Here is a 9707-nt window from a genome sequence, read left to right on the forward strand (position 1 = left end):
GCCTCGGCCTCCCAAAGTGCTGGGATTACAGGCTTGAGCCACCGCGCCCGGCCATTGCATCATTCTTATGCCTTTGTGTCCTCATAGCTTAGCTCCTACTTATAAGTGAGAACATACAACGTTTAGTTTTCCATTCCTGAGTTACTTCACTTAGAAATAATGATCTCCAGCTCCATCCAGGTTGCTGCAAATGTCTGTATTTTGTTCCTTTTTATGGCTGAGTAGTATTCTATGGAGTGTGTGTGTGTGTGTGTGTGTGTATACATACATATATAATCATATCATATTTTCTATATCTACTCATTGATTGATGAGTATTTGGTCTGGTTCTATATTTTTACAATTGCAAACTGCAGATTGTATAAATATGTGTGCAAATGTCTTTTTCATATAATGACTCCTTTTCCTCTGGATAGATACCCCATAGTGGGATTGCTGGACCAAATGGTAGATCTACTTTCAGTTCTTTCAGAAATCTCCATACTGTTTCCCATAGTTGTTGAACTACTTCACATTCCCACCAGCAGTTTAAAAGCATTCCCTCTTCACTAAATCCATGCCAACATCTATTATTTTTAAATTTTTTATTATGGCTATTCTTGCAGGAGTAAAGTGGTATTTCATTGTGGTTTTGATTTGCATTTCTGTGATTAGTGATGTTTAGCATTTTTTCATGTTTTTGGCCATTTGTATATCTTCTTTTGATAATTGTCTTTTCATATCCTTAGCCCACTTTTTGATGGGATTATTTGGTTTTTTCTTGGTGATTTTTTTGAGTTCCTTGTAGATTCTGGATATTAGTCCTTTGTCAGATGCATAGTTTGCTAAGATTTTCTTCCACATTATAAGTTGTCTGTTTACTCTGCTGATTATTTCTTTTCTGTGCAGAAGTTTTTTAGTTTAATGAAGTCCCATCTATTTACTTGATTTTTATCTCATTTGGTTTTGGGTTCTGGGTCATGAAATCTTTGCCTAAGCCAATGTCTAGAAGGGTTTTTCTGATGTTATTTTCTAGAATTTTTTTGGCTTCAGGTCTTAGATTTGTCTTTGATCCATCTTGGGCTGATTTTTACATAAGGTGAGAGATGATAATCCAGTTTCATTCTTCTACATGTGGCTTGCCAGTTTTCTCAGCACCGTTGTTGAATAGTGTGCCCTTTCCCCACTTCATGTTATTGTTTGATTGGTCAAATATCAGTTGACTATAAGTGTTTGGCTTTATTTCTGGATTCTCTGGTTTTTAACTCTGTTTCATTGGTCTATGTGCCTATTTTTATACCAGTACCATGCTGGTTTGGTGACTATAGCTTTATATTATAGTTTAAAGTCAGGTAATGTGATGCCTTCAGATTTTTTTTTTTTTTTTGCTCAGTATTGCTTTGCTTTTCAGGATCTTTTGTGGTTTCATACAAATTTTAGGATTTTTTTTCTGTTTCTGTGAAGCTTGAAATCAGTCTAGATAATGCAGATTATTCTTACACCTCAGTTTCCTAATTTTCCATTTTGCTGTTCCTAATGTATGGCTTTATTCTCAAGCTTGCCTCATAATAGCTATATGGCTGCTGCTGTTGTAGCCATTACATCTACAGGGAAAAGGAGAAAGGACAAAAGAGTACCTTTCAGTTAAGTTCCTTAGGTTTTTCTCAGGAAGTTCTACCAAGAGGCTTCCATGGTTTTTCTCAGGAAGTTCTACCAAGAGACTTCCATTCATAGCTCACTAGCCTGACCTTGCCATATGGCAAGCCCTATCTTCAAGGGATGATGGGAAACATACACTTTTAGTTGGTTATGTTGTTGTCCTCATCAAAACCAAGTAAGAAAGAAGAATTGAAGAATTATTGAGCAGGCAACTTCTGCCCTAATAAGGTATTATGAGCATCAATTTTCTTTAATATTGAAGGCAGACATGCAAGATTGTATGGGTCAGAAATGGAAGATAAGCATTTTATATGGTATCATTTATGACTTTAAATCCATATAACACTATAGATTTATTCTCAAATACTCTGAAAAATTAAACACTTAAATTCAGGGCTTTTATCTAAAAGATGGAAATGGAATAATGGAGCAAGTCAAATATCAATATTATCATTTTAGCTGTTTAATAATGATGGTTGATGAATGCTAAACATTTAATAGTAAAGGTAGTATGATATGGAAGATACTAGTTAATCATTAGATATTGTGGCCCACCTGGTGAGCTTAACCATAACTGTTTAAATAAATCAAACAATGAAAATTATTTAGAAGGGTTGATTTTGAAAGTGGACATTGTCACTTAGCACCATTGACTGGATGACAATGATAATGGTAGTGGGCATGATGATTCTCATGGTGATAGGTGTGATGATGAAGATGATGGTTTTGGTTTCAGGTGTGGTGGAAATGGTAGCTAACATAAAATTGGAGCCTAATATGTGATCATCTCTGTCCTAAGCACTTTACACATACCGCCTCATTGAAGACTCACATTCATCCTATGAAACAAATAAAATATTTTACTCCATTTTATAGATGAGTGAAGAGAATAAGTAATAACTCAAGAAATTTTGTTTGGTTAAAAATTGCAGTCTGATTCCAGAGTCTGGCTCTTAATTCCCATATTACACCATCTCTTTGATGGGATGAAAAAGGGGAGAGCAAAGAGGATAATGAAGATCTGAGCCTTCATCAAAATCCAAGGTTGCTATTGGTAAATTTATATCCATCTTGCTCTGCGCTCACTCAAAGACTCATCTTTACTCCTCTGCCTTTGCTTGGTCCTGAAACAATAAGAAACCCCATACATGAACCAGGTCAAGAAAAAAACTTTATTAGTGTGTGTGTCAAAAAACCACATGCATCAAGAAAGACAATATATGGAGAACCCCATTCTAGGATTGAAATTGGTGAATACTAAGGCCCTTTTCATGGTTTACAATCACCAGTGAACACATATGGTCCTTTTTGTGATCCCCTTCAGATATAAGAGGTCTTCCAAAAGGTCATGAAAAATATGTATTATGAAAAACGTGTGTATAGATTTCAAAAAATTTTTTACAGCAAAATAAAATTGTACTAACTTGTTATCAAATGTCTGAATGGGTTCTAGTTTGAGGCACTAAGAAGGGTAAGACATGAGTTTGAAGAAAGAGCACTTATCAAAGAAACATGAATTCTGCTAAAATTGAAGCAAGAACAAACATTGATCATGAATCTTCCATGGAAGAATGGTGAAATCACTGATGCTTTTTGAAAAGCTGATGAGGACAGTTCTCTAAAGAAATCAGCAGTTTACAAATGGACAAGTTGTTTGAAGAAAGGACAAGACAATATGGAAAATGAAGCCTGCAGTGACAGGCCAGTCAAGTCAATTTGCAAGAAAAACATTCATCTTATTTGTGCCCTAATTGAAGAGGACTGACAATTAACAGTACAAACAATAGCCAACACCATAGATATCTCAATTAGTTCAGCTTACACAATTCTGACTAAAAATTAAAGTTGAGTAAACATTCTATTCAATGGGGACCAAACCATCGCGCCCAGATCAGTTGCAGCAAGAGCAGTGTTTTCCATGAAAATTTTAAACAAGTGGAATCAAAATCTTGAAGCATTTTTGGAAGAATTACTATAGGAAATGAAACATAACTTTAAAAGCACAATCCTGAAGACAAAGCACAATCAAACCAATGGCTACCAAGAGGTGTAAGTGGTCCACTCAAAGCAAAAGTGGTCCAGTCAAGAGCAAAGATCATGGCAACAGTTTTTTAGGGGATGCCCAAGGAATTTTGCTTTTTGACTTTATGGAAGGACAAATATCGATAACATAAGCTTATTATGAGAGTGTTTTGAGAAAGTTAGCCAAAGCTTTAGCAAAAAAANTTTTTTTTTTTTTTTTTTTTTTTTTTTTTTTTTTTTTGCTTAGTCTTGCTTTGGCTATGTGGACTCTTTTTGGTTCCAAAAAACATGGGCTTATTTCTCTTATTTAACTGGAAGCTTGAAGGCAGTCTAGATAATGCAGATTATTCTTACACCTCAGTTTCCTAATTTTCCATTTTGCTGTTCCTAATGTATGGCTTTATTCTCAAGCTTGCCTCATAATAGCTATATGGCTGCTGCTGTTGTAGCCATTACATCTACAGGGAAAAGGAGAAAGGACAAAAGAGTACCTTTCAGTTAAGTTCCTTAGGTTTTTCTCAGGAAGTTCTACCAAGAGGCTTCCATGGTTTTTCTCAGGAAGTTCTACCAAGAGACTTCCATTCATAGCTCACTAGCCTGACCTTGCCATATGGCAAGCCCTATCTTCAAGGGATGATGGGAAACATACACTTTTAGTTGGTTATGTTGTTGTCCTCATCAAAACCAAGTAAGAAAGAAGAATTGAAGAATTATTGAGCAGGCAACTTCTGCCCTAATAAGGTATTATGAGCATCAATTTTCTTTAATATTGAAGGCAGACATGCAAGATTGTATGGGTCAGAAATGGAAGATAAGCATTTTATATGGTATCATTTATGACTTTAAATCCATATAACACTATAGATTTATTCTCAAATACTCTGAAAAATTAAACACTTAAATTCAGGGCTTTTATCTAAAAGATGGAAATGGAATAATGGAGCAAGTCAAATATCAATATTATCATTTTAGCTGTTTAATAATGATGGTTGATGAATGCTAAACATTTAATAGTAAAGGTAGTATGATATGGAAGATACTAGTTAATCATTAGATATTGTGGCCCACCTGGTGAGCTTAACCATAACTGTTTAAATAAATCAAACAATGAAAATTATTTAGAAGGGTTGATTTTGAAAGTGGACATTGTCACTTAGCACCATTGACTGGATGACAATGATAATGGTAGTGGGCATGATGATTCTCATGGTGATAGGTGTGATGATGAAGATGATGGTTTTGGTTTCAGGTGTGGTGGAAATGGTAGCTAACATAAAATTGGAGCCTAATATGTGATCATCTCTGTCCTAAGCACTTTACACATACCGCCTCATTGAAGACTCACATTCATCCTATGAAACAAATAAAATATTTTACTCCATTTTATAGATGAGTGAAGAGAATAAGTAATAACTCAAGAAATTTTGTTTGGTTAAAAATTGCAGTCTGATTCCAGAGTCTGGCTCTTAATTCCCATATTACACCATCTCTTTGATGGGATGAAAAAGGGGAGAGCAAAGAGGATAATGAAGATCTGAGCCTTCATCAAAATCCAAGGTTGCTATTGGTAAATTTATATCCATCTTGCTCTGCGCTCACTCAAAGACTCATCTTTACTCCTCTGCCTTTGCTTGGTCCTGAAACAATAAGAAACCCCATACATGAACCAGGTCAAGAAAAAAACTTTATTAGTGTGTGTGTCAAAAAACCACATGCATCAAGAAAGACAATATATGGAGAACCCCATTCTAGGATTGAAATTGGTGAATACTAAGGCCCTTTTCATGGTTTACAATCACCAGTGAACACATATGGTCCTTTTTGTGATCCCCTTCAGATATAAGAGGTCTTCCAAAAGGTCATGAAAAATATGTATTATGAAAAACGTGTGTATAGATTTCAAAAAATTTTTTACAGCAAAATAAAATTGTACTAACTTGTTATCAAATGTCTGAATGGGTTCTAGTTTGAGGCACTAAGAAGGGTAAGACATGAGTTTGAAGAAAGAGCACTTATCAAAGAAACATGAATTCTGCTAAAATTGAAGCAAGAACAAACATTGATCATGAATCTTCCATGGAAGAATGGTGAAATCACTGATGCTTTTTGAAAAGCTGATGAGGACAGTTCTCTAAAGAAATCAGCAGTTTACAAATGGACAAGTTGTTTGAAGAAAGGACAAGACAATATGGAAAATGAAGCCTGCAGTGACAGGCCAGTCAAGTCAATTTGCAAGAAAAACATTCATCTTATTTGTGCCCTAATTGAAGAGGACTGACAATTAACAGTACAAACAATAGCCAACACCATAGATATCTCAATTAGTTCAGCTTACACAATTCTGACTAAAAATTAAAGTTGAGTAAACATTCTATTCAATGGGGACCAAACCATCGCGCCCAGATCAGTTGCAGCAAGAGCAGTGTTTTCCATGAAAATTTTAAACAAGTGGAATCAAAATCTTGAAGCATTTTTGGAAGAATTACTATAGGAAATGAAACATAACTTTAAAAGCACAATCCTGAAGACAAAGCACAATCAAACCAATGGCTACCAAGAGGTGTAAGTGGTCCACTCAAAGCAAAAGTGGTCCAGTCAAGAGCAAAGATCATGGCAACAGTTTTTTAGGGGATGCCCAAGGAATTTTGCTTTTTGACTTTATGGAAGGACAAATATCGATAACATAAGCTTATTATGAGAGTGTTTTGAGAAAGTTAGCCAAAGCTTTAGCAAAAAAAAAAAAAAAAAAAAATTGCCCTGGAAATCTTCACCAGAGAGTCCTTCCCTATCATACCAATGCTCCTTTTCATTTCCCTTATTTTAAAAAAGGCAATTTTTAAAGAGTTTCAATGGGGAATCAGTAGGCACCCATCTCAGAGTTCTTTTTATTCTTTTTTTTTTTTTTTTTTTGAGGTAGGGTCTCACTCTGTCACCAAGCTAGAGTGCAGTGGTGTGATCACAGCTCACTGAAGCCTCAACCACCTGTCCTCAAGCAATCCTCCCACCTCAGCCTCCCAAGTAGCTGGAACTACAGCCACATGCTACCATGCTCAGCTAATTTTTTAATAATTTGCAGAGATAAGGTTCCACTATGTTGTCCAGGCTGGTCTCAAACCCGTGGGCTCAAGCAATTCTCCCATCTTAGCCTCCCAAAGTGCTGGGATTACAAGCATGAACCACCGTGCTCAGCCAACTCAGAGCTCTGATTTGGCTCCTTCTGACTTTTACCTGTTGCCTAATCTTTAAAAAAAACTGTAAAGGGCACCCATTTTTCCTCAGTTAATAATGAAAAAGATATTGCATTGATATAAATTCCCAAGACCCTCAGTTCTTTAGGAATGGACTAAATGATTGGTATTATTGCTTACAAAATTGTCCTGAACTTGATGGAGGCTATGTTGAAAAATAAAGCTTATATTTTTTATTTTTACATTTTAATTCATTTTTTCCATAACCTTTCTGAAGTTCCCTCATATTTATAACATCCAAAAGTCAACTTTGCATCACAACTAGAACATTATTGTGATGGGTACTGGTTTTGAGGAGGGAGCAAGATTTAAGCAAGGACTTCTTTTTGAGGTAGTTTAGTAACTGCTGTTTTATACTATGTAACTTTTACTTTCTCTTCAGCCACATATTCTGATAAAGAAATCTCAGATATGAGGTGTGAAGACCCTCATATGTTAATGGAAAAATAAGAAACCATTGTTTTAACTTGCATTGTTTGATTAATAATGTATCATAAATATATTCTATTTTATGAAATATCATTGAATATAATATTGTATATATTGTGAGCCAATGTACATGTTGTGAGGATATGCTACTATACATTTAACAATACATACTGCTAGATTCATTGACTCTAAAAAATTAAATTGTTATTAATGACGCTGCATTAGATAGATTTATAATTAAATCTTTGCCCAAATCCTTAATTATTTTAGATAATACATTTCTGAAACATGAAATTATCATGTTAAAGGATTTGTGCGTTGTAGGAAAAATTCTAAATAAAAAGTTTAAAATTAGCATTTATTGAAAGATTGCCTTCACAGACTCCACAGCTGCACTGGACCTTGAATCTCAATTTATGTCCATTAACTCTTCTATCCCAGCTATGTATTGTTGCTACTGAAAATGGAAGCTCCTTAGGACAGCTATTCTCCTGTAAATGCTTTCTATCCAAGGACTGTTTTGTGTTTCTCTACCTCCTTCTTCCCCTCTTCTAAAACCTTGTATTCTTGGAAAACCAGTTAAATCATCACCATGCATCTTTCTACTTCCTCCTTATCTACCTCCTTACCATCTGTTCTATTTATTGACATCAAGTGGAGTCTTTGTATTTCTGTAGACCATTGAAGGAGAGTGATACTTTCTTCCATACCCCACTTTCCACAGGCCAAGCCATAGCTCAGCACTGTCCTAGCTTCTCATGGCCTCTCTGCAGCCATTGCACTGCATCCAGAGGTAAACGTACCCTTTCCTTTGGGAGTCATAGCATCTGCTATCTGTTCAGTTGTCTCACCTCCTTTCCTTGTTCATAATCTTGCCTCACACAGAGGTCAGAGTCATGTCACTCTTTGTTTAAAGAACCGGCCGGGCGCAGTGGCTCACACCTGTAATCCCCGCACTTTGGGAGGCTGAGGCGGACAGATCACCAGGTCAGGAGTTCAAGACCAGCCTGGCCAACATAGCGAAACTCTGTCTCTACTAAAAATACAAAAATTAGCCTGGTATGGTGGCATGCACCTGTAGTCCCAGCTATTTAGGAGACTGAAGCAGGAGAATCGCTTAAAATCAGGAGGTGGAGGTTTTAGTGAGCCGAGATCGTGCCATTGCATTCCTGGGTGACAGAGTGAGACTCCATCTGAAAAAAAATAAAAAGAGAACCTAATGCCCCCATTACCCACAGAGTAAATCTGAAATCCTTACCACAGCCGGTGAGGCCCTAAAATATTTATGCTACATTCTCATTTATTGGTATTCTCCAAGTAACACTCCAGCCTCAGAGCTTGCAGGTCACTTTCACCTGCGGGAACACACTCTGACATGTCTCACTCTTCTACCTCTTAAAAGCCTTGGCTTAAGCATCCTCTTATCACAGAGATCTCCTTCTTTCTACCCTTACCTCCTTCTCTGTTTTTTATCCCTACTTTATTCTTCTTCATAGTGTTTGTGCCCTCAGCCAACCCATGGCATGTATGAAATGGCACATACTCATGAAAGCAGAGGCATTTTTTGTTTTACTCAGCAATGCACCTCCAGTGTCTTCAGTCTCTGGCACAGAAAAGGTATCCATCAATATCTGTTGTATAAATAAATAAATACATTGTTATCTACTTATCCTTTGGCCTCTCATCCACATTTACTTTATATTTTGACCCTCTCTACCTCTCTATAAGTACCTTTATTTTCCTGTCTTGCCAAATGGACTATATACTTCCTAAAGATAGGGGTCTATCCTATTTTTCTGTCTCCTCTAAACTTAGAAAGAACCTGACACACGATAGATACTCAGAAAAATGTTTGTTGAACTGAACTACTCTCCCTTTAGACCGTTTCTTATATTCCCTGGTCTATTAATCCAATTTTGCAGAGAAACTAAAGTCCACTGAAGTTCAGAGAATTTTCCTAGCTGGTGAATGACTGAGCCATGACTTTAACTCAAGTATTGCTGCAAGTCTAGTTCTTTGTTTCTTTTAATCTTGTTTTTCCTACTAATGGCCTATGCTAATCTTGAACTGATATATACAGAAGCTTCTAGCATTATGCACATGCTGTGAAAAGTTATGTTTGAGACCTTGGGATCCTTAATTTGTCAAATGTTTGGAAGAAAAATATACTGCTCTAATTATAGAATGCAGATGGCTCTTTGAAAACTTACAAACTATGTCATTTAGCAAAGTAGAACATAAGAGAATCATGCTTTATAAAGTGGCCTTATTTTCTTAAAGGGACAATTTTTGTGAATCTTACTTCAAAGGGCATAAACAGGATGCCTACACGATCTTCATTATAAGAATACCTTAAGTAAGCCCATTAAA

This window comes from Cebus imitator, unplaced genomic scaffold, assembly GCF_001604975.1.
Source record: "Cebus imitator isolate Cc_AM_T3 unplaced genomic scaffold, Cebus_imitator-1.0 Scaffold99, whole genome shotgun sequence".
Taxonomy (NCBI): Eukaryota; Metazoa; Chordata; class Mammalia; order Primates; family Cebidae; genus Cebus; species Cebus imitator.